Below are 27,039 nucleotides of genomic sequence, written 5' to 3'. Positions count from 1 at the left end.
AGTCTGACAAGATGTATTCTTAAGTGAATTCTCATCTGCTTTGTGAGATTTTCCAGATTCCCTTTTGTTATGGTTAGGATGATTTTGTTTGACGCTAGCTTTTATTTTCACAAAATTCTCGAACTATCCAAAACTGTGTTATAATGTCCATATTTGCTCATTTTGTGTAGTATGGACTCTGGAGTGGATTTGACATAATGCATATCTAATGCAGGTTCATATAGTGAGCATTTGGATGCCCATAGAATATGCTGACCCATGACTAAGGGCAATTTTATCAGGTATTTCTCATTTGTGTAGTGTTTTGTTAGTGAACTACTGTGATCTTTTGCATCTCATTTTTGGACAGTTAGTTTATTTATCAAATTTTAACTGAAATCTCTGGGTTTAATCTCCAGAAAAGCTAATTCTGATGAGACTTCAAAGGACAAAGATAAATTGCCCCAGACTAATTGGTTACATCATTTACAACAGCTTGACAATTTCTCCGGTATAAACAAGTTTCTGACTTCCAGTTTTATATTTTCCCTACCGGGACAGAATCCTACTGCTGCAGGCGATCCTCTCAAACCTACAAGGTCATTTTTATTATACACTTGATAAAATATGGAATGCCTTCAAGTTTGGCACTGTTGTGTTTGATTGATTGCATTTGCATTATTATGTTTGTAGAGATATCTTTCATATATTTTCAGCTTTTATCATTATTGGGAGCCTGATTTTAATTGATGCTTTGGAATGCGCTTTTATTATATATCATAATATATGTTTAATATTAAACATCTCTGTTCCTTTCGATTCTGTGTACGAATGCTACCATAAGATTCGGTTGTAATTACGGTTTAGTTTCTTGATTAATTTATGTATAGTGAAAAGAAAGAAAATGTTGAATATTTCTTTTTGGTGGCTGTATTACTTCTCAAATAAATTATTTCTGGGAATTGTGAGCACCTAATCTAATGTTATCATCTTGTGTTTTTTGGCGTGGCTTTGTGGATTTTCAGGTGCATGGCTTGCGCAAGTGTAAATAATCATCCATCAAGGTTGCTAGTTGCTGAAAAGGTTTGTGCTTTTTCGCTGGGAACTCATTTCCAGAGGATTCTTTGTTGCAATAATTTGAGTGCCCCTTGGAGGCTCATTTGCAGAGGATGATTTTCATAATGTTTTGTGACCCGTAGGTGTAAAGCATAGTCATTCTTTTTTCTGCACTTGGGCATTTCTTTAAGTGTGAATAATGTTGCTGTGTACTTCGTAGCATCCTTGTAGATTCCTGCAATGTTTGTATTTTGAAGATAAAACACATTGCATTTTTTTCCACAAAAAAGAAACATAATTTCTATTAATATAAAGAAATTACATAAGTGCCTCAGGAATGGCTGAACTCAACAGATCACGATTAAAAGGTTCCATTTGAAAATCCTAGAAGTCCTTCCAGGCTTTGGAAGCTACCAACTCTATACATTCGTCATTAAAACTCCCTTTACCAAAAATTATTTCTACATCTTAAAAGAAGATATTTTATGTCATACTTTTATTCATATGTCATACTTTTATTCATGGACAGAACAGGAAAACCCTTTCAACCATGTCGGATCTTTATATCTACTAAAATGACATTAACTTGAACCTCCAGAAACAGTCCTATCCATTTAAAATTAGAGGGAAACCCTCCCTGAAACTCAGAAGCAAAAGAATCTTCTAGAAACCTAAATATGCAAATGGACTGGTCACTGTAATGTTTAGAAGCTGTAAAAAATTAGACCATGCTAAGCGGATTTTGTACTCCAGTATTGAACCGAAAACCCAGATAGCTAAAATTGAAAGTTGTAAATTATTCTAGCCTAGGAGACCGCTGTCCTAATGTTTCCTCATTAAAGAACTCAAAACAGAATTTATTTAAGGACAATTAAATTTCTGAACTTTTTATCAATCACACGGCAGCTGAAAAATAAACAACAGAAGAAATAAAACACACACGGATTTTTCCTTCTCATCAACTTTTCATTCCTTTGATCAAAGCTTACAAAGTCACCTCTGCTGTGTGCTTGAACCAGCAGCTGTATGTTCAACAAAATTACCTTCTTCAGCAGTGTACAGCCTGTGTAAAGGAGGGTACAGCTACAGCAGTACAGCCTATTCTGTTTCTGCCTTTTTTGGACAGAAACTACTCGCTCTCCTCTCAACAAGCACACTCCAACAATACAGTGTATGGGGTGTATGGCTTGTGCATAAAGCTGCATCAGTGGTCTGGCCTGTTGGTATCTTGCTGATCATTTAGTAATCTTTATTTTTTCTTTTTGAATGCATTTTCCTTCCTTCAGCTCTCTTGTTTTCTTCTCATATGAGATCAAACTGTTGAAAATGGTAGTGAGAAAGGATTCTTTGACTTGTGCCTTAGTCAAAGAAGTCCCAGTTAGAGTTTCTCCTTAGCATGTTCGAATTTCTTAAGAATTAAGATAAGTGATGAAGCAGTTAACTAATGTGCTGAAGTGGAAGGCCGAGTTTATTGTCTTTGAGTGCGAGTTAATTTGGGAAAAGGAAAAGTGACTGAATCTCAAGTTCTAGATTTGAGATGAGACGAGTTGCATGAGTTAGTTCAACTCAGTTGACTCATCAATCACAATCAATTTCCTAAAATATAATTTGCTGGATTTAGCCATTCGAAAGGTTTATAAGGAGCAAAGGCACAATTGTAATCATTATTGTATGCACTAGTTTTGTGTGTGAGGATGTGAGAGAGCGTGCCAAGTAGGAGGCTTGTGTGAATCGATAGAGGGAGAAATTGCCTTGGGAATGCACTAGGAATAGAAGGAAATTCCTAAGAAATAGGAGCTCCTCATGTGCTAGGAAATGGGAGGCTATTTCCAGGATTTGTGCAAGGATTTCAGAGCTCATTCAAGCAAGGCATTAAGGCATAGGGATCAGGGGTTTTGTGGATTATTTCAAGCATAGTTCAAGCAGGGAGATCATTGTATACTCTATTGAAACAAGTGTGTTTTGTAAGAGATCTATTGCTCATTCTTCTACCAATAAAATTGTCAAGCAGAGAGTTTTCCCAGTTGGGTTCCCTTGAAAAAATGTGTTGTTCAATTGTGTATTTATTTCTGTTCCTATTCTGCTGCAAAATAAGTAGAGAAATTTTGTGTCTATATGAAAAGAAACTAGTTTTCAGATTTTTCATATTAGCAGTTGCAGAATTTCAAGGAAATTGTACATGGTATCAGAGCAATGAGCATAATCAACCACCACACAGACCTCAGATTTGGGAGAAAAGCAAGCAAACGAAGATTATGTCCACAACAGGTCTCAAAGATCAAGATAGACTTGACGGAGCCTCCAACTTTGGTGTTTGGAGGGCAAAGATGCCCGTTTTTATTGGATGAACTAGGTCAAAAGGAGTTCGTGACTGCTGTTATAGTTATACCGACTGATTCTATCCATTACCATGAGTACAAGAAGGATATTTCAGGGGTGAAGAGGATAATTCTCGATGGAGTTCAAGATCGTATAGTTCTACATATTGCAAATAAAAATATGACAAAGGACATGTTGGATGCTGTTGTGAAGCTATACTAGGATCCATCTGAGAATCACTGAGAATCATAAAATGATTCTCAAGGAGAAGCTGAGGACCACCAAGATGCAAAAGGGTGAGAACGTAATTTCCTATCTCACCAAGATTCAGGGAGTCCGAGATGAGCTTGTATTTGTAGGAGAGAAACCAAAAGACAGTGAGTTGGTGCAGACAACTATAAATGGATTTCCCAAGGATTGGAAAACTTTTGTCCAGGGAATAATTGGACGAGACAAGCTACTAGATTGGGAACGCCTGTGGAGTGGTTCCTCTCAAGAGGAGCTCAAGCTCAGTTTTGTCGAGCGTTCTACCAGCAACAATGGAAAGGGGTCAAAGGATGAAGAGGAGAATTTTTCTCTTGCAGGTAAAGCCACGGGAAAGAACGACAAAGAGAAGGGTGAAACCGATCAGAAGAGTGTTAAGAAGAAGAAGGATCTGAGCAAGATCAAGTGCTTCCATTGCCATGAGATTGGGCACTTTGCTATTAAGTGTATAAATTTGAAGGTGTCCAATAAGGAGCATGCGATTGCAACAATTGAGGTAGATGGGCTTGCTTTTCAGTTTGAGAAAGATTTCTCATTGATAGCTTACATGGCAACCTTAGTAGGCAACAACACGTGGTGTATTGATTCAGGTGCCTCCTTCCACATGGCCGAGAATAGGAAGTTTTTCAGCCAATTGGAGGAGAAGGATTTGCATGTGCATATCGAGTTTGGAGATAATGGAAAGTATGCGACCAAGGGGGTTGGTATTGTCAGCCTTAAGAGGGAGTTTGTCAACTTTCTCCATTTCGAAGATGTTCTCTATGTTCCAGGACTGATGAAGAACCAAGTTTCGATAACTATCCTCGAGGACAAAGGATATGATGTCATCTTCAACAGAGGTAAGGCGTACCTCAAGCATCTAGCTTTTGCGATAATGAAGCAGATAGGTGTGGGGATGAGGAGCCTTTACACGTTGTAGGTGGAGACTTGCACAACCTTGAGCAACAAGGCAGGATGTGAGGAGAGGAGGGATGTTGTAGAGCTTTGGCACAAGCATGGGACACTTGCATAATGGGGTGTTGAAAATTCTTCAGCAGATTGCCACAAGATTACTAGCATTTAGTTTTGACAAGAGTGGAGTGTGCAAGGGGTGCACACTTGGCAAGTATGCCAAGTCTTCCTTCTAGGGTCAAGACAACAGAGCCAAAGGTCTTTTGTAGTGGGTGCATTCAGATGTGTGTGGGCCCTTCTCTTCTCCATCACTCATGAGGTATAGGTATTCTGTTACTTTCATTGATGATTATTCTCATGGGCAGAGGCATGCAATACTACAATGTTTTTGCAGAACATGAGTCCACATAGGATTCTTGGATGAGTTACAGTAGAGGAGGCTTTCACAGGTAAGAAGCCTGATGTTTCACACTTCCAGATCTTTGCCGCAAGAGTTTATTGCCATCTGTCCAAAGATAGCAGGAAGAAGCTGGAACCCACAACAAAAAATTGTATTTTCGTGGGATATAGTGAGACAACTCAGGCATACATTTGTATCTTCCAGGACTTAGGAAGACAATTATGATGTAGGATGTGAGATTCTAGGAGGATCGAGTTCGAAGAGATTCCTTGGAGCATGAGCAGATTGCAGTAAATGAGGAGGAGCAACTTGCTCCCAAGTAGGAGCGACAACCAAGACCACAGAGTGAGCCTCAACTAGGTGACAAAAGGGTTGCCCAACAATATCTGTAGCAGGATGAGGATGAGAGACTAGGTTGAGAGCAGGTAACTACTCAGCTAGAGACTTCCAGCACAGGGAGGAAGAAGACTAAGTGGATCGAGAGGTTGATTCAGGAGGCCCAGGAGCAAGTTGAAACTTCTAGCACCATGTTCATGTAGAGTAAACAACCATAGAGGTACACAAGTTATATGGCTTTGATGACAAAGTTGGTGGACACTGAGCCTCCTTCTTACAAGGAGGTAGCTTCTCAACAGGTTTGGTAGGATGCCATGGTAGAGGAATATTCCTCCATCATGAAGAATGATGTTTGCGAGATTGTGGCACGACCTGAGGGCGAATCAGTAGTTCGATCAAAATGGGTGTACAAGGTGAAGCATGGTGCAAATGGGAGTGTGGAGAAGTACAAGGCTAGGTTTGGGGCCAAGGGTTTCTCACAAATTGAAAGAATAGACTATGATGAGACCTTTGTCCCAGTAGGACAATATTCATCCATCAAGACTATTTTGGCACTTGCAACACAGATGGGCTGGAAGATCCACCAGATGGATGTGAAGAAAAACATTCCTCAATGGAATGGTGGAGGAGGACATTTATATGGAGCAACCAGAGGTGTTTGAGCATTTTAGCAAAGACACGCATGTGTGTGGGCTAAAGAGAGCTCTTTATGGGCTCAAGCAGGCTCCGAGAGCATGGTATACTCGTATTGATAACTACCTTTGGGGATTGGGCTTCACTAAGAGCGAGGCAGATGCCAACTTGTACTACATCATGGTTGGAGGGCTTCCTCTCATTCATGTGCTCTATGTTGATGACCTTATATTGAATGGAGCAAACAATTTGATCCAAGATTGTAAGGAGGACCTTGCAAGGGAGTTTGAGATGAAGGATATGGGGCTTATGCACTATTTCCTTGGCTTGGAGGTTTGGCAGGGTGATGGTGAGATCTTTGTGCGATAGGGGAAGAACACTGCAAGGATTTTGCGAAGATTTCATATGTAGGATTGTAGGCCCATGGATACGCCTCTAGTCACAAACTAGAGGAAGGTCGATGGTAGTAGAGCAGAGTGAGTGGATGCTACAATATACAGGCAACTCATTGAGTCGTTGATGTATTTAGTCAACACATGACCTGATATTTGTTTTGCAGTCAACCAATTGAGTTAGTTCATGTTGGAATCGACGAGAGTTCACTGGGTTGCTGTGAAGCATGTGTTAAGATATCTGAGAGACACAATGGATTATTGATTGTGGTACAAATAGGTTGATGGAGTGAGGCTTGCAGGTTTCATAGATGCAAATTAGAAGGGTGCTCCACATGATAGGAAGAGTACTTCAGGTGGCGTCCTCAACATTGGGTCAACAACTGTTTCTTGGTACAACAGGAAACAAAGATCAGTTGCACTCAGTTCAACAAAGGCTAAGTACATGGTTGCTAGTTTGGTAGCATGTGAGGCTATTTGGTTGAGGAAGTTGCTTGTGGGACTTTTCAAGCAGAGGATGGAGCCTACCATGATACATTGTGATAATCAAAGTTTTCTTTGAGAACCCAATGTTTCATGATCACTCAAATCATATCAAGATCAGGTATCATCATCTTAGAGATTGTGTGTAGAAAGGGATAATGTAGCCACTGTACATTGCAACGAAGGAGCAAACAAGCAATATCTTGACCAAGGCATTGACAAGAAACTATTTTGTTCATTTTAGATATAAGTTGGGAGTTGTACAAAATCCCTTCCTCGCTAATAGGGAGTGTTGAAAATGGTAGCGATAAAGGATTCTTTGACTTGTGCTTGACTCGTGCCTTTGTCAAAGAAATCCTAGTTCGATTTTTTCCTTAGCATGCTTGAGTTTCCTAAGAATTAAGACGAGTGATGAGGCAGTTAACTAATGCGCTGAAGTGGAAGGCTGAGTTTATTGTCTTCGAGTGCGAGTTCCTAAAATATGATTTGCTAGATCTAGCCATTCGAAAAGCTTATAAGGGGGAGCGAAGGCATAATTGTAATCATTACTGTATGCACTAGTTTTGTGTGTGAGCTTGTGAGAGAGCGTGCCAAGTAGGAGGCTTGTGCGAATTGAGAGAGGGAGAAATTGCCTTGGGAAAGTGCTAGGAAATAGGAGGAAATTTCTAAGAAATAGGAGCTCCTCATGCTTTAGGAAATAAGAGGCTATTTCCAGAATTTGTGTAAGGATTTCAGAGCTCATTTAGGCAAGGCAAGAAGGCATAGGGATTAGGGGTGTTGCAGACTGTTTCAAGCTTAGTTAAAGTAGGGAGATCATAGTATTCTCTATTGAAACAATTGTATTTTGTAAGAGGTCTATTGCTCATTCTTCTTTTAGTAAAATTCTCAAGCAAGCAGAGGGTTTTCCCAATTGGGTTCACTAGAAAAATTGTGTTGTTCAATTGTGTGATTGTGTATTTATTTCTATTTATATTCCACTACAAAATAAGTAGAGAAATTTTGTGTCTATATGAAAATAAACTAGTTTTTAGATTGTTCATATTAGTAGTTGTAGAATTTCAAGGAAATTCTACACAACGTTTTCCTCTTTTGTCTTATTTATGCTTTGAAAGAAACAATTGATCTCCTCAAGCTTTTCCTCTCTTGTCCTATTTATGCTTTGAAAGAAAAATTTGATCTTCTCAATCCTAGCTTCTACTTATCTTAATTTTGAGATATATGGCTAAAATTAAATCCTAATCGAAGTCACTAATGTTCTAGAACTTCTAGAACATTTCATTTAGATTCTAACACTAATTTAATTTCAAAACATTAGACTTTCACTTTATTTTTTATTTTTCAAGTGAAATTACAAGAGAGAATTAAAGATCACCATTCTGAAATGGTCACCAAGAAAGAAATAAAGAAAGAAATTATTTTAACGTTCACGAGGCTAAAGATAGCCTATGGGACAGATTGCTTCTTCATCTACTTGATGTATTCGACCCTTTTTCTGTGAAGCTTCACAATAAAGTCTCCCATCTTCTCGACAAACCCCTCGCTAAATAGATTATCCCAAGAGCTAGCTGCCAACATATTTGCATAACTTTCCCTGTTGTCTTTGAAGGCCTCACATTCTAAAATGAAATGTTTTTCTATTTCCACTTTTCCGGAAGAACAAAAAATGCATACCCTTTCCTCCCACACTTCCTTTGGCTTTTTCCAGTGCCCTGTTTCACAACGGAGTTGATGAGAATTAGTCCTTAACTGAGCAATAAGAACTTTGGCTCTCCAAGAAATATTGGCCTCTATGTATGCTTTTGGTTGATGATTATGAGTGGGATTAAACACTTCAATATAGTAATTTTTCTTTTTTCCTAGCTCCTTATACCAAGTATGTTTGTGGAACTTTTCCATAACAAAAGCTTTTATCTCTTTGCTGTTTATTGGACATGCGTTCAAGCAAATACCCCATTTATTAAACCATTTGTTATTTTGCTTCATCCAAGTTTTTTTGCTCTTGCACAATCTATCATTAAAGACAACCTTAGGCCATCTACCGTCTTCCATTTGCTCAATTTTTTTTTAAATACCTTATGACTCGCACCATAGCAATTGCTTCAATAGGAGCAGTCCCTGTTTCGCTTAACAAGATATCATAAGGAATTGCACTTTTAATCTTAAATTTGTTTGTAATCAAGCGCTTTTGAATTTTCTCAATTTGTTTCCACTGCATGTCGGATGTATTGCTAGCCCACAATTCACAACCATAGAGAATCACCGGAATTACTAGAAGCCCAAAAAGAGTTTGAGTGGTCTTCCAGTCCCATAACTCTGCCTCTCTACACCTATTTTCAAAAGCATAAAATGCTTTCCAACCCCCCAAAGTTCTTTTCTTTCTGCAACCATTCCGCTTGGATTTTTGTTGAAGTCAATCCCGAGATATTTGTAATCCGCAACTTCTTCCAGAATGTTGCCTTCAAAGTAGAACTTATGTTGGCTATGTTTTCTTTTTTTAGAGAAGACCACTACTTTCATTTTGCTGATATTGACTTGCATCCCCACACTTCTAACAAAAATGCTCAAGGGATAGTAAGTGCTCTTGCAAACCAAGAGCCGATTTAGCAATCAAAATAAGGTCATCTGCATACAAAAGAAGCCTTTTAACAAACTTTCACAAATAGATACCATCACCCCCTTGCGAATTTAACCACTCCTCAAGCTTGTTGATATATAAACCAAAAAGGGTAGGAGACAGTGGGCAACCTTGCTTGACCCCGTTATTGCTTCTAAAACTTTCAGAAATGCTTACTGAAGTTCTAATTTTGACTTTCACATCTTCATACAGCCTATGCACAACTGCTCTCAAATGTTTAGGAACCCCAAGTTCCTCCATTCTCTGCCAAAGTTTATCCCTAGGAACCAAGTCAAACGCTTTTTTGAAATCAACAAAGCAACAAAAGACTTCTTCCTTTTTCTCCCAAACTTTTTCAATGATGTGCCTTAAAGTTATGCAATGATCAACTGTGGAATGTTTAGGTCTAAAACTTGCTTGCCCTTTAGCACGCTTATCTCTTTCTTTTGCCCACTTGCTAATTTTGTTTTCTAGTGTGCTTCCAAATAGCTTTGCAAACAAAAAGTTTATCATGATGGTCCTATAATTGGAGGGATTATTGACGTCACCGCTTTTGAAAAGAGGTATTGCCAGACTAGTTGACCAATCTGTGGGGAACCCTTGTTGTATGATGTTGTTGAAGATTTTTGTAATGTGAGGTGCAAGAATGTTTGAGCACCACTTTAGATATTCTGCTTGGAGTTCAGCTAAGTCTTTTGCTGTTCCAACACCCAACTTCTTGATACCCATCTCTACCTCTTGTAACGTGAAGAGTTCAGTGTTAGTGTTGACCAAGGGGGGAGGGTCAACCTTGGTAACTTGCTCATAGAGTTGTCTTGCATAGTCAAACCATTTAGAAGCTGTAATATTATTTCCAATTTGTATTTTTTTTGGTTGGAGCTCATTCCAAAATAATTTGGGATTATTTTTCCCAAGGAAGATTAGTTCTTCCCTCCTTGAAACCCCGAAATCAGCCTTTTTCTTGCTTAATAACTACTTGTACGATTTGAGCTTTATGTTATCTTTGTTAGACTCTTTCCACATTCTCCTTGCCTTTTTGCATTCCTTGTCAAGCCAAGCATTAACCGGAAAGCAATTTGTTTCAGACTTATTAATTTTTGTTCTTTTGCACTTTGCAAGTGCGCATTGAATTAAATGTGTTAATTCATGACTATGAACGCTGTGAATTGTAATTTTCTCCTTCTCAAAGAGCCTCTCTAGTGTCATTTTGAAGGTATTACAATTTTTTGGCGTCAAAAGAATTCTGCCCTGTGGGAGATTTTGTTGGACATGCTGAATTTTTGACTCTAATTGTTTTTTTCCAATCCAAGAGAAACATAAATAAATTGGCTTGTAATCTGATTTCAAATCCCACAGCTGATCTCCAACCACAACTTCTTCCATTTTCTCACACAAACCATGCAAGCAAATTACATAATCTACCACACTTGCTCCATTGTAAGTATTGCAAGTGAAATTACCGGACTTTGCCCATCTAGTGAAGCCATTACAAATGACTAAATCAAAGGCCCCACATAGAGTAAGCAATTGTTCACCAAAGAGATTGCAACCTTTGTCCTTTGAAATTCTTTCCCATTGATGATTACTTTCTTCTGTAAGCCAAATAGGGTCACAGTCATCTTTACAACAAAGAATGCTAGCTTGCTCACTTGCAGTCCTAACATTGAAATCACCCACTATAGGGACTTCACCTGGCTGCGAATATGTTGCAATATCCGCTTTTAAAGCTGCAAATGGATCTTTGTGGTCAAGTCCTCTACCTTTGTAGATTTTTGAAACCTGTGGCGCAAAATAACATGTTGTAATTTGATGTGGTTTCCATTTTCTGATATTTTAAACCAAATGAATTGCTTATTTGAGCCTTCTTTTTCTAATTGAATAAGACAACCTTCTTTCTCCCTTACTAAAACCATGATACGCCCGTGCCCTTTGCCATTCCCTGCTACCTTGTTCCACATTGCCATCTTCCAGTATCCTTCAAACAAAGGTGTCTTGCACCCTTCATGCTCATGTGTTTCTATGACTCAAATTATGTCTCTATTTTCCGCAATAGGCCCTAACTCAGGTACTCGTCTCCATGGGTAACCTCTGCAGTTCCAAGAAACTAATCTTAAGGAAACCTGGGTATGACTTGATTGCTATTTATTTTGACATGCAAGACTCACATTTGAGTCTTTGTCCCTGTTTTCCGATACCAACCTTGCTTTCTAATTTCTTGTTGAAGAGTTTGTTGCCTCTTCTTTATTACCATGTTGCTGCTCTGTTCTGGAAGGAGGTCCAAATTGCGCTATCACAGCTTTGCCTTTATAAATCCATGCTCTCTTTCCTTCATTTCTTGCTGCCCTAACCTTTAAAATTTCCTCCCTTCTTTCCTCCTGTTGTTTTACAGTTAAATCTTCTTCTAGGAAAAAACGAGAACCCCTCAATTGATGTTTCTTGCTTAGCATAATATATTTATCACGCAAGCTAGGCATAATGACTTTTATGGGCTTGGCTTTCTCCCTGTTAAACTTACCCACCCTCCATGCTTGACATATTTGTCCTTGCCATAGCAACTTGTCTTTCAAGAAGTCTCTTGCAAGGTCAAGAGTACATTCATTTTTCCCATAGTCTTTTACCCCTTTAATAATTATGTTTGCTGCCCTATTTTGTCTTTCCTTGCCTTCACTATCTTGCATGTTGTCAACCTGAATATTTGTTTCTCCTTCCTTATTAGTAGAATTGCTAATAACTTGAGCCCACGTTTTGGAAACTTTGGTGGAATCTCCTTTCATTTCTTCTCTTGCTTTCTCTTCATGGTTGTTTATTTGGGCAATCATTTTCCCTTTATCCTGGGATGATTTCACATTCACCACCTTTGTACTTTCCACTATAGATTTCTTTATGTTTTGCACATCCGCCTTCATGCGTTGCCATTCTGTCTTCCCTATTAGGAGAGCTTCCTGTAGCAATGACACTTGTTCTTTTAAAATTTAATTTCTTTCTGCTAACGCATTGCTCTCAGCCGTTCTTATATGAATTTTATGATCTCTTTCTTGCCCTTTAGCTTCTAAAACCTCCAACCTTTGTTTTGCATTTAACAATTCTTTCACATAAAGATCAGATGACCAGGTGAGAGGTGTGGATGTGGGACTATATAAGGCAGAATCATCAATGACTTTTCCTTTGGACTTCTTGTTGCCACGTGCTTGTGGAGGAGACTTGTTTGAGTGCTTTTTGCGAAGGGCTCGATTACTTTTCTTTTGAGACCGCTTCTTCCTTGCTTGCTCCCATTTTAGACATGCTATTCATCGTTTTAAAATGCCCCGATATTGTTTTGCATTGACCCAAACCCGCTTCCCAGCTTTGGCGGATGAGGCAATTTTTACTTGTCCTAAGTCATTTGTCTCCACATGTTCTGAAATTTCTGGTTCCTTTGTCATGTTTGAATGCATTTGTTGCTGTTTGCTCGCTGCTCGATACTTCTGTTGCATAAAAACTCCTGCTCTCACACTGCTCACTGTTCACTGCTCACTGCTCTTACTGCTGCCCACACTGCTCATAATGAAATGTCTCAAGCCACTTCTTATACGTTCACATTGAATTTGTGCAAGAATTTCTTGCTTGAGCTACATTTCTCAACACTATGTCTTACTGACTTGGACTGGTGCAAAATTCTTTGTATCTGTTAGTTTCTTGTACAATTTAGGATCTACCAACTTCAAATTTGAAGCTGTCACCTTCTTCAAATTATTCATTATGAGTGTGGCCAGAGGTTTTTTGTCCTCCATCTGAATCCTCTTTAAAATCTCAATTGCTTACTTACATTACCCAAGAAAAACTCCTCTAGATTATGCCAAACATCCAAACCCAAGAAAGAATGCATCATGCTGATGTTCTTCATCTTGAACTAAGTTGCCATGTTTTCTTTGCACCTTGTGATGAGCTCTTCTACACTTGTAAGAAACAAGTCATATACATAGAACACGGATTAGTAAATCAATCCCAAGAAATACATGATAAGTTAGGACATGCTTGGTTTTTGGTGGAGCCCATACTTTGGAAGTATCCATTTATCTTGGAATAGCCTGCTCTTGGTGCCGGCTTACGTCCATACAAGGCTTACTTAATCTTGCAAACATAGGACTCCTTGTCTATCTCAAATCTTTGAGGTTGTTCCATGTACACTTCTTCCTCAACGTTCCCAGTAAGGAAAGCTCTCCATGTCTATTTGATGTTGTTAATTTTAGGTATGTTCTATGTTTAGAGCAATTTATTTCAATTTTCATAGTTAACTCAATATCTTTTCCAGATTAGCAATCACATCAGCATTAAAGTAAACTGCAGATAGAACATAAACATAAATCGCAGAAGACAAGCCAAGACAAGAGGACACAAGATGTAGCGCTAGCTAGGGACAAACCCCAATGTGGGGAACATAAATTCTTCTTCTATGTTTTTCAATAGTTTAGCAGAGAGAGAGAGAGAGATAGTACATTTACAACAGAATTCAGCATTTTGACTTTCTATATCTATATGAGATCAGTTGAAGACATGTTGCTTCAATTGATTCTCCAAGGTGACTCCTTCACCTATCATAGTGCTGCATCTTGTCCACTTGTTGCACCTCTACGTACTGCACCATGCTGCACTTATCATGACCATGCTATGCACTTCATGTTGCTGCTCCTGTCACTGAGCTGCTCCAATCATTGAGCTGCTCTTTATCACGGATCTGCACCCAATGTTGTACTCATTGCTGATCTGCACTCAATGACTTCTATGCTGTACTCATCATACAACATCCATCATCACTTTGCTGCCCCCATCCTGCTGCAACCATCACCATGCTGCATCCTTGTTATCTGACTAACCCTCAACATAGTAGCTCTGTCCATCTGATAGGCAATCCTGAGAATAGCCTTGTTGTTGACTATGGCCTGTGGCCTAGCCTAGCAACAAGATAGGCCTCCAATACTTTATCTTGCTAGCATCCAAGCATCATAAGAACTTGACTGTGTTGTCAGCCCTTTCAAACACCCAGTTGTTTACATAAGCTGATCTAGAGTAGATGCATTCCTTCACTATGTAACAATGTCTTATCACCATGCTGTCACCTAGATGGCTGTATGACTAGATGACTGTAGCGGATGGGACTTCTTTGACTGCGAATTAAGGCTGCGTATGAAGCTCCCTTGGACAATGAATAGGTCCTCCTTAGAAGTCAGCTGCAAGGGCTTCCTTCAACTGTGTCTAGGCTTCATGACTGCGGCTAAGCTATGGCTAAGTCTCCTTGCTAGAACAACAACTAAATCATCTCCTCTAGGATTGTGTATAGATCCTCTTTTTGACTGCAGATAAAGAGTCTCTTTCTTGCTGCATATAGGGTCCATAGACAACAGATTCAGGCCTTCATTTAGGGCCTATATTAGCCCTCCTCTCATCTGCGGATTGAGCCTCTTGAGACAGGTATAGAGGTCTTCCTTTCAGCTGTGAAGAGACCTCATTTACTGTGGCTAGATCTCCTTCTTAGGACAACGTATAGGGGCTTATTTATGCTGCATATAAGTCTCCTCTTTTCTGCGTGTAGATCTCCTCATAAGCCTGCGGCTAGGGCACATCTTTACTGCGGCTAAGGCATCATCTCTGCAACGAGGGCATCATCTCTGCGGCTAGGGCATCATCTCTGCTTAGGCCAGCATATACTCTTAGTTTCTCTCCTTCACCAAAACCTAAAGACGTGGAGAGGAGGAGATCACATGAAGAGTATGTGTGTGAGTGACAAATGACTTCAAGTCCTATTCTATTTATACTAAAACGTGGAGGTTGAATAGACATGATTGTTGGGCTTCTGAGCCCACATAAGTTGTTGACCGACTTGACAATTTGTCCATAATCTAAATAAATTCATATCTTCATAAATACTTATCGGAATCGGATGATCTTTAGATCAATCCTACACCTCTCGATGAGAGGGATCCAAGAAAAATATCAGTTGCCATAAATAAGATGACCCACATGGAGTTTGGCCCTAGTTGCCAAATTTAACAAATGTATCCTTTGTCCCATAAATGAACCTAAGGACACACTTGCTTTAATTGAAGTGTACTTCAGAATTGGAACAGATGTTTCCATATAGACCACTCCCTCTTTCTAGGAGAATCCTCATAACATGAACCTCGCCTTGAACTTCTCAATGCTGCCCTTTGTTGTGTTCTTGATCTTGTAGAGCCTCTTCGAACTAACCATTTACTTCCCCTTTGGAGCTTCTTGCTCCTCGTCCTGTGATACTAGAATAGGCTCATTTGACTTTTTGGATGTAAAGTCTTCTTCAAACTCTACATCCTTGCTCACTAATGCCTTACTCTGTTTTGGAATATATACCTTGAAGGCCTTTCAAGTCTCATCATAACCTACAGATGAACCTTTCTTGTTGAAGGGTTCCAACTTGGTCCTCTTCTCTATCAATACATGGATATAAATTGGACAACCAAAGATGTGGAAAGGATTCACCTTCGACTTTACACTAGTGAATGCCTCTTTTGGTGTTTTGTATTCCAAGATCCCTTGAGGACATCGATTTTGGATGTTGATTGATGTGTTGCATGCTTTTTCGCAAAGAGACATTGGTAAGTCTTGCTCATGAATCAAGGACTTAGTAGTCTCGATTATGGATTAATTCCTCTGCTTGCAACTCCGTTTCGTTGTGGGTTGTATGGAATAATCAACTTCCTCTTGATTCTTGCATCCTCGTAGAAATTTTGGAACTCCTTGGAAGTTTACTCACCCACATTGGTTGATCTCAAGACTTTGATCTTCTTCCTTGTCTTTTTTAGGTTAGAGCTTTAAACTCTTGAAATTTGCTAAAGATCTCATCCTTGTTCTTTAAGAAATATATCTGAATCTTGCGAGAGAAGTCATCAATAACAAAACATAATACATGCTTCTTGAAATGGATGTAGCCGACATTGGTCCACTGACATTTGGATGCACTAGGCCTATAATCTCCTTAGAAGTATGCTTGTTGCTTGGGAAAGCAACCTTGGCATGCTTGCCAAGTGTGCACCCTTTGCATTGTCCATGTTGCTAAACTCTAAAGATGTTGAAGAATGTAACTAGTGTCGATCTTCATAAATATATTTGAAATGTATTTGTCAAAAGAAAGTTTTTTTTTTTTTTTTTTTTTTAAATAAATTAGCTTATTAAAGCATGGGTTTCATGCTTGGGTCAATTGTTTTTAGGTCAAAGTCTCCATTGAAGACTTCTAGGGTTTATGTTAAGTGCCCTTGTCCATGTCACAATGTAAAGAACCCTTCTTGGAATTATTTGTCAAGAAAGAAAATTATTTTAATGTAAATTAGGTCAATTAGGCCTCTTCCACCAAGTCAGCCTCAAGAAAGGAGAAGTCGAACTCATTAGAAGAATTCGATCACCTAAGATGACTATATATAATCAACAACTCGACTCATTTGGAGGACATCTCACATGTTCAAATTGAAGTACTTGGAAAGTAGAAAAGGTGTGAAGTTCAAGAAGGAAGCTGGAATCAAAGTTTTTGGGTATCTCTCTCTATCATGTGCAACGAAATTCTGAAGTTGCATCAACGTCAAAGATGTGAAGTTGCTGCATCAAACTCGAAGTTGCTGCATCAAAGTCGAAGCTGTGTCAAGGTTGAAGCTATGAAGTTGCTAGGTTGAAGCTATTGAAATTGCTAGATCAAAATTGCAGTCCTACAATTGGGTCGAAGTTCTGTTGTTGAGAAGCTGAAATTTCTGGATTGTTGTTGGGTTGAAACTACTAGATAAGAAGAAACTACTAAATCATCTTGGAAGGCTGACTTAGTGGTGGAGGAAGGTTTGTTGGTCTAGGGTCTTGGTCTATCTCATTTGAATTATTGAGGGAAGAGTTCTTGACTGGGTTTTCCCCTATATAGGGGTTTTGCTTTGGTTGTATGCCTACATTTGGTGTCCTTGATCTATGTGTTTTGGTTTTGGTAATTTCTTAATGAACTAAGATAAAAGAAGAACATAAAAAAATGACAATAACTCAAAGAAATCACAAGTAATTATCAACAAGAGAAAATCTTTCTCCCTTTCCGATTTTCCAATAGAAGACCTATTACTAGATTCCATAGAATAGGCAACACTTTGTGGTTCAAGTGCCTCATTCTATTTTGTCACTACTTGGATAGGTTGCCATTATTATAAATTAGGGCTTAAACAAGTTCACCTCACAAATTGTAGAAATCGTTCTCTAACGTCTTGCTTTTGCTGTATTCAAGTTAGCATTAGATTCCATTGGTCTGACGAGGACTTATTGGTCCTTGAACTCAATTGCCTTGCCCTTATCCTCCATAATCAAAATCAAAAGAAAATTATTTTTGAGACTTGGAACAAACAAGACATCGTCAAAATCTAAATAATTACTTGATTTGCTGGAAAGGAATAGTACTAATTCCTCCTACTAGGTACTTGACCTCGTCATCAAGCTCAACTTGTTCTCTCGAGTCTTGCTTTGTTATATTAGAAAACAATTGTTAGGCTAATGTCATATGTAGAGATGCCCCATTGTCCATATACCATGCATTCCTAGGAATTGTGTTGGTAGAAAGGTAAGATCTTATCGAGAAATCCTTTGTGAACATTAGAACAAATTTGTTCATTTGATTTTCTATAGAGGTTGTTACTTGCTTATCTTATTGTTTCCCTTTATCCTTCCTCTTATTTGGATGTAGTGTCCTCTACGAATTGAGGACGAATGGGGCGAAGTAGCCTATCAATCCCTGTAGGCTATAGTCCTCCAAAAAGGGGAAAATCCCCAAAAATTCCCATTGTTGGGCAAGTTTTGGGGTAGTTGACCAAAGAAACCCAAAATTGGGGCTTGGAGTAAAGTTTATTCAATCATTTTAGATGAAGAGACCACTTTAGGAAATCTATAAATATGAGAAGGATGATTTCAATTTGGATCATCTCATCTGTATTTTGAGCATTGGCTCCGAGGGTTTTATGACCCCTTTTATCTTGTCAATTTCGGTGGTGAAAGATTCCACCCTAGTTGACACCTTTCTATTTTTCTCCTCATTCTATCTGGCATAGGAGCACCATTTGGGAAAGGCAACAAGGTTTATTCTTATTTGTCTTTTCTTCTAGTCACAGGGAAACCATTCTACTGAAGGCAGCGAAATTTGTATCAGCTTTGGGAAGAAATCCTTTATGTTTTGAAGACTGGACAAGGTTTTGTTTGGATTTGGGATGTGAACGAAGTACCATACATTTTGAGACAACCATCATAAGGCATCCCATTACACTTGCGAAGTTTGAGCGACTACTTGCCTTCGCATGGGCTTCCTGTAACATGAAATCGTTATTTTGGAGCGAATTATACGCAGGTTTTTGAGTCCCTGTTCTACTAATTTCCAAGAGGACCGACGTTGTTACTCTTGACAAAAATGGACATGCGAGTCAACAAGTGCAAAGGTAAAGTGGTACCATAGTACAGGCGGGTCATATGAGGAAATTCGGTTTTGAGAGGCGGTGAAGTGAGACTTCATGGAAAATATGGCTTCTTGGTGAAGTTTCAAAATACCAAAAACAGAGAGAGACCCATTATAGAGCTTGGTGAGAGCTTTCCAATTGTGCTAACGGTTCGTCAAACCAAGCTACGGTTTGGTCGCAATGGACGACATAAAAACTAGGGTTTTTCCTATAAAAGGGTTTCTTGCCCACAAATCCAATTCATTTGCACATTGAGCTGTTGGAGAATTTCGAGAGGAGGAGAAGGCCCTAAATCTTGGTGAGTTTGTTTCGGAGAAACCGAGTGTTGAAATTTGGATTTGTGAGTTTCAGGTAGGTGGCCTAACCTTGCTCATTAATTTCAGTGGATTGAAATTTTATATTAGGGCCTCAACTGATTGGGAGAAACCACAACTGTTCCTCATGGTCGCAACACACTTTTTGGGCTGTTTTCTGCACCTTGGGGCGCAAAAAAAGAACTGAAAAGTGCACGCAGTGCAAATTTTGGGGGAAAACTGTGCTTTGAACCTAAGGTAGAATTGGTGCTCGTGGGTTCCAGGGAACTGAGATTGAGTGTTGAACAAGCATTTTATAACTTTGAACTGACAAAATAGAGTGGTATTTTGCAGGTATGGCAGAGTTAAAGTTGGTATGGTGGGAACGAGATTTTGGTGATCTTTGTTTTGAGATTCAGGGGAATCAAGCTATTAGAGGGGCTCTGACGCGATATGGTTTACTTAAGTTCTTGGAGAACGACGTTGATGAGGGCGGGTGAGCCACTTTTATCCTGGATTGTGACTTAGTGGGATCCAAATCAAGAGGCCTTTGTGATACAGAGGCATATGATCGAGATCACTATTGAGGACATACTTTTTGACAGGCTTGCTACCCTTGGGGGTGGTAGGAGAGATTCATCTAGTACTACCTTGTGGGAGGCATATTAGAGAATTTGTGGACCGTCATTGTGTACTTGGGACTCGGGTGAAGGACATAAACATTTAGATACTGGAATTGGAGAGATTGGAGACACGAGCGATAGCCGCAGTAGTGGTCGTGATGCCTTCCACCACATTTCTAGGGGGTAGATATTGCTGGTGGAGAGTGTACTGTCATGGACATACTATGCGTGGGCCCAAATGTTGCTGACGTTGGTGAAACGTCAGTTGAGTCAATGTAGATAGCGGGTCAATGTTAATTGTTCATTTGGGACAATTTTATGCTCATTCTTCTTTGAGAAGATCTTGACCATTCGTCCACATGTACAAATTCGTGATGAGGGGCATAGGAGCTCAGGATGCGCCACTGGGGGCAGCAACTGCAACAAGGTGGAGGCGGAGTTGGACGAGTGTTTCAACTTAATTTCTTCGCTCATTGGGATCCTGATCTACCATTGCCACTCGGACGAGCATGGGGTCCAAATGGTAAGTGATAGTTGCTATATTTTTGTCGCATGTATGTATGTGGCACTGATTTTCAAACATGAGGCATGCATATATAACATTGGTGAGGCCAGTAGGATATGTAGGATGAGCCACGACATCTGGGGCTGCGGATCAGAGTGGTTCGATATCAAAGCAGAGATCAGAGAGTGATGCGCCACTAGAGGATCTTTGACGTAGGTTCGAATTGCCACTGCTCGGGGTGACAAAGCGTGAATGTCATGAGCTAAAAGATCAATATACAAATGTGTGCACTGGGCTTCCCTTTGAGTGGCGAGGCATCGCAAGGCGCATAGTGATGGCAGGTCAGGCAGTTCGAGACTTACAGGCGGGTGGAATGGACCCATTAGCACGAGATCCACAAGAGGACAATGATTAGTCATAGGGGCGTGTGTGCCCCCATTTTGTTATGTAACATGCAGTGGGCATGTCCAGATGTATTTAGAGTAGTGGACTCCAAACACTATTTGTTGGATATTATTATACATAATATGGTTATGCAATTTTTTGTGACGATGTGGTTCTCCATTTGTTTATGTTATACATGTCTTCTTGTATATGCATATAATAAATGGCAGTCTATAATGTTATTTGCAATGGTATCTAGATAGTTATTTTGTGCTCTAGGAACATGACTGCATGTAATGGATTCAAATTCACGTGCCAAAGCTGAACTTGTAGATATTTTCTAAATAAGATAGGGTTACGCACATGATAAAAGCCATTCAATTGGATGACAAGTATCAAGGAATCAAGACAAATACAAGGGTGAAGGGTGCGATGATCAAGGGCATCAACTAATAAACCTATCACTGCATCATATTTGGCCTGGTTATTGGTGGCAGATCCAATGAAGACATTGTTGGAGTGGATTAACGTATGCAAAGGGGTGAAAATGGCCCACGTTGTCGAGGCTAGATTCCAGGAGAAGCGACTTGCACCATCAACATAATCGATATGTGGTGTGGATGATGGATCCACCTAAAAGGCGCATGAAGACAACAAATGAGGTGATGGGGGATGCAATCTACCTAAATGGAGGAAGAAAAAAGAAATTCATTTCAATGGGAAATGTTATGGGTAAAATTTCTTCAGGTAGAGTGCATTGCGAGGGTTAGGAAGGATTTCACCTTCTAGACCCTCTAAAAGGTATGCCCCCTTTCCCAAACACTTACGAATGATGTAAGGACTGAGCCATAATTGTTCAAACTTGCCATGCCCCAGGACATCATCCGCTTGGTTATAGACAAGAACAAGGTTGCCTTCATGAAAGGTATGAGGTTGGACTTTATAGTCATACTGAGCTTTGGTGCGCTTTTTGGCCGCTTCAATGGTGTGCAATGCAACATGACGGTCTTGATTGGTGCGATTAAGCATGATGATGAGTCTTCGTTCTAAAGGTTGGGTGTTCGAGAGGAGTTCAACATCAAGGCGGAGGGAGGGGATTTCACACTCAATTGGTAAGACTTTCTCCTGTTTAAAAATAAGGTGGAGGGAGGGGATTTCACAGTCAATTGGTAAGACTGCCTCCTGTCCAAAAATAAGGTGGAGTAAGACTGCCTCTTGTCCAAAAATAAGGTGGAAAGGAGTGAACCCGGTGGCGGTATTGACAAAAGTTCTATAGGCCCACAATGCAAGGAAGAGCATCAGATGCCAGTTGGTCTTGTGTTTATTCATCGTCCACTGAAGCATAGTTTTAAGGATTATATTGACAACTTCAACGTGGCCATTGGCTTGGGGGTAATAAGACGATGAATAGTGGCATTCAAAGCCCAACAGTGAAGATAGCTCACGCTAGATCTCATCTTCAAAGTGTTGGCCATGGTCATAAACTAATTTCTTTAGAACCCCAATTCGGGCGATAACGTGGTTAAAAAAGAATAAGGCTGCAGTGGCTCCGGTGTTATTGAACGTGGGTACGACTACAACCCATTTGGTGAAATAGTCGATGACCACGATAATATACTTATGGTTATTGGCAGATGGAGGTCGATACTTCATAAAGTCAATGGCCCATTTATAGAAAGGATCGACTGTGATGACATGATGGAGGGGAGCAGGTGGAGCTCAAGCCTTGGGCGTGTATAATTGACAATTGGGACAGTGTGTGACTGCCTCAATGCAATCGCTAAAGAGAGAAGGCCAAAAGTATCCGACGCACATGATTTTCTGGGTAGTGGCCATTCCGGAGAGAGTAACACGACAAAGGTTGCCATGATAGGCATTGGGCACATGCTCAACTTCAACGTGGGTGAGACAACAACAAAGGACAGTGTTGACACCACAACGATAATGGTTGTTGCCGATGAGGAGATAACGAGGGGCTTGATATCGAATACACAATTGATCATTACGATTGAGATGAGGGGTGAATTTCGTTGTTCATAAATAGGTGAGGATGTTGCCATACGAAGGATCATCTGAGGTTATAGCGAACAAGTGTTCATTTGGAAGGTCATCATTTACCGATGGATTTGGGGCACCTGTAGGAAATTCGTAAATGAATTCAACCAGGGCTACACCTTTCTTACTCTTAAGGGTGACAAATTCCAAATTGAATTCTTGGAGGATAACAATCTAATGGGCATACTTCCCATTGATGATTCGCTGAATCAGCAAGAAGGCCATGGGGTTGGAATTAGTCACGACCATGGTGGTACGTGTAAGGATATAATGACACAATTTTTGGACATAGAATGCAATGGCCAATGCCAACTTTTCTTCATGGGAATAGGGCGCAGTAGGACCGTTAAGGTTCTTATTGACATAATAGATGACACTCATTTCTAGTTTCATCTTCTTGTATTAAGACCTTGACAACTGAATTGGTGGAAGCTAAGATATACAAGGTGAAACCCCTCTCAAAGTTAGGTGGGCTAATCAAGGGAGCAAATGTGAGAGCACATTTGAGGGCATCAAAAGACTGTTGAGCTTGATCATCCCAAACAAATGGAATGTTAGATCAAAGGAGTCTAAGAAACCCATGAGCAGTGGTGGCATAGTCAGGAACAAACTGATGAAGAAAGTTGGCTTTGCCTTGGAGGCTCTGTAATTGGCGAAGAGTGTGAGGAGGAGGAAGTTCGAGAATGGCTTGAACTTTGAGAGGGTCAAGGGTGATACCATCTTTGGACACAATGAAGCCCAAAAGTTGGTTGACATGAACATAAAAGACACACTTAAGGGGATTGAGGCGAATGTTATACTTGTGACATCAAAGGAAGATGATAGGCAAGTCATTAAGGTGTTGCGATCAGAGCTTGGAATGGGCGATGAGATTGTCTGGATACGCAAGGATAACGTGAGCTAAGTCATGAAAGTAATAGGACGTGGCACGTTGAAAAGTGGCCCTAACATTCTTTAAACTGAAAGGCATGACCTTAAAAGCAAAGGTTCCCCATGGACTAGTAAAGGTTGTTTTAAGATGATCGGCAAAGCGGATACAAATTTGATTGTACCACGAGAATCCATCCATAGAGGAAGGACCTCATGTCCCGCACACTCGTCAATGATTTGTTCGATGAATGGTGCGGGGAAATTGTGTTTGGGACAAGCTTTGTTTAGATCATGAAAGTCTGTGTAGACACAAATGTTGCCTTATTTCTTAAGAATGGGAACAGGATTGGACACCCATGTGGTGTATTCAATGTGGTAAATGAAACCAGCTTGCTTGAGCTTATCGATTTCGGCTTTGATAACATCTTGCTTGGAAGGATGGATAGGTCTATGCACTAAATATTTTTACATGAAATATTACATTTCTAACCCATGAAGGGGGAGCACTCGTTCGTTATAGACCCTCAATAATTACCCATTTCTGCGACACAAAATATGATCTAGTAGACTAAGTGACTTGTAATAAATAATCTAACCAAATAGTTAGAATTATTCTCAAATCACTTTTACAGAGACTCGATAAATAACACTAGGACTCATTTAAAATCCTGATGACAAAATCCACCCTAGCTTTGGGGTGAGGTTAGAGGGAAAACCTCTGCTAATCATCCGTGTTTAGAAACATACATGAATTGGTGAGACTAAAAACCTCCTAGGATAGAAATTATCATTAGAAAAATAAATTTACCTAGGTTGTTACATACATTTGTCTTACTAGGATCATTTACATTACAAAATGCAGAATGGGTTTACAAAGCTCAAGTGTACATATCGCTGCTAATGATTAATCTGTGGATCATCTGAGTGCTCGGACATGATGGAAATCCATGCGCAAAAAGATGTATAGCTATGGGGTAGTTGACATAGAGTGGTCAACAGGGCCCAATTCCAACCACCCGAGCGTAGAGTTGGAGATATAAAGGAAAAAGGAGGAACAAATCTTTATTGAATAGAACTGTTATCTACTAGTTGGAGACCGCACATTAGGCATAAACCAGGTTCCTCTTAAACATAATTGAAATTACAACTGCAAATCTATATAATTGGAATTGTGCATGGATTCATTGTTTTCTTGTCAAGATACATTATTTTGAATCTACAGTATGCATTACTATTGTTGTAGGAGTTGGTTATATTGCTGTCATACATTGTATTGCTAGTACCCGATTTTGGGAGTACTAGTGAAGTGTTATAATTGTCCTTCCAAAATTAGATTTGGCTGTATGTATATATTATTGCTATGAGAGCAAAATTGTCATTGGATCCATAACTGCCATATATGACAATACTATTGTATTTTCACCATAACCTTGTATATGCTACTAAATAATGTAAATTTTAGAACGCTTCATGAACAAGCACAATAGTACCTCCATGGATGGCCATATAGACTAGAAAACAAGACTGAACAACAAACCTTTGTCAAGAGGGATGTATGCCATTCTTCAAAGATAATTGGCAAAGGATGTGCAGAAGGGGCCAAAATATTTGCACTTGGGACAAATTTGAAGCACATGAGGGTCGCATGGAAAGTCCTTTTCAAACTGGATGAACTGGATGCACTCACTTCCGAAGTGAACCAGTTAGAAGAGTAAAAACTCATGTGGGCTCTGTGACCAGCTATGCTTGCTCTCATACAACCCAAGTTCTTGGAGGAACCTTGTGAAGGGGTTAGAATCGCAGTTGCATATTGTCTCAGTAACATCATGAGACTAACTGAGAATCAAATAGATGTGCCCCTTATTCTTAATAACATCTGCCATCACGCGGTAGTGCTTATCCCCATAAGTGCCTTCCAATATCTCACATGCTTGACGATCCTTGGAGTACTCCACCAACAATTGTGCTTTCCAATCATGACAAATGGTCATTAGGGAAAGTGTTCCGGGCCTCTTGGATAAGGCATTTGCCCGTGATATAATCGATATTAAAATCGTAAGCTTGGACTCTATTGACCCACATTTGTTGCTTGTCATTAAGGTCGTTCTGCCCTAGAAAATGGTGAAGATTGTTGTGGTTAGTCTTCACTCTAAACTTATTGCCCATTAAGTATTGCCAGAATTTGGCCAATGCATGCATAATGGCCAACATCTCCTTATCGTAAATGGAATACGACCTCTCATGCAGAAGGAGTTTCCGACTCTCAAAAGCAATGGGATGGCCATCCTGTGACAACATTGCACCAACAACTTCACCCGATGCATCACACTCCAAGGTGAAAGGCCGAGTGAAATCGGGGAGGGCTAACACCAGACAATTGCTCATCACCTCCTTGAGGTGTTCAAACGCTGCCTGTGCCCTCTCTGTCCATGCAAAGGCCCCCTTCTTAGTCAAATCCGTGAGGGGAGCTGCTAACTGTGAGAAGCCCTTTACGAACTTCCTGTAATAGGTGCATATGCCCATGAAGCCCCTTAACTCAGTCACATTTCGGGGTACTGGCCAATCCCAGATGGCCCTAATCTTCTCCTCATGCACCCTCACGCCATCCTCCCCAATAATATGCCCCAAATAGAGCATCTTTGTCAACCCGAACTCACACTTGGACAACTTGGCGTAGAACTGTTGCTCCTCTAAAATACACAACACCACCTCCAAGTGCTGTAAATACTCCTCCCAGGTCCTGCTATAGATCAAAATGTCATCAAAGAATACTAGTACAAACTTCCGCAACTGCCCGCGGAACACATGGTTCATGTAGGACTGGAAAGTGACCGGTGCATTGGTTAGCTTGAAAGGCATAACCAGAAACTCGAAGTGCCCATAGTGTTGATTTTTGAGTAGCTTGGTAGGTACTCCAAGCCCTAGGGTTAAGGGTTTGGAGGGTGAAGCACCACAAGAGTCACTTGTGGGCTTGGAACCCAAGGTAGGGGTTTTGCACCCAAAGGAGTTGGGCCAAAACCATGAGGCATTTGAGCATGAGAAAATTTGAGGTGATAGAGGATGGTGGGGCGAATCCAATGCTTTGAAAATCACTCAAAACATTCAAATCAAAGCTCTAGATAATGAGTTATGAATTTTTGAATGTCACTGTTGGGTTTTGCACAAGTCGTCTTAGTGGAGGAAGACTTGTTGACATATTGACAAGCACATGTGGATGTCCAAATGAATCCCTCCTTTAATGTAGAAAAAGGAGGTGAGGAGAGTTCAATTGAACACATCCATCTTGTTCAACAAAGGCAGTGAAGAATGAGTGGAGTAGCTCGTTCGAGGAAGAAAATGATCTTTGTTTTTTGGCTGCGGGATAGGGTTACTTCAACGAAGAAGGGAGGGTAGGGCCTCTCCGAAGACTGTCTTGAAGTGTGAGTTAGCCAACAAGGAGGCTGCATTGCAAAGCAATTTCTAGGCGGTT

The 27,039-nt window shown here is 40.0% G+C and overlaps 1 pseudogene across 1 annotated transcript in view; it reads left to right on the top strand.

The window, feature by feature from the left end:
- The window catches only part of LOC149180408 (ATP-dependent DNA helicase Q-like 4A), a 280,436-nt pseudogene that overhangs the window by 27,161 nt on the left and 226,236 nt on the right, over positions 1-27,039 (top strand). Inside the window, exons 2-4 of the transcript XR_016256925.1 lie at positions 215-281; positions 399-578; positions 1,005-1,062. The product of XR_016256925.1 is annotated as an ATP-dependent DNA helicase Q-like 4A (transcript). The remainder of the gene's footprint in view (positions 1-214; positions 282-398; positions 579-1,004; positions 1,063-27,039) is intronic.

This window comes from Pinus tabuliformis, chromosome 3_2 (genome assembly GCF_031772625.1).
Source record: "Pinus tabuliformis cultivar Carrire ecotype Pingquan chromosome 3_2, CPIR1, whole genome shotgun sequence".
In the NCBI taxonomy this organism is placed as follows: domain Eukaryota; kingdom Viridiplantae; phylum Streptophyta; class Pinopsida; order Pinales; family Pinaceae; genus Pinus; species Pinus tabuliformis.
This window is presented reverse-complemented; position numbering and strand designations above follow the sequence as displayed.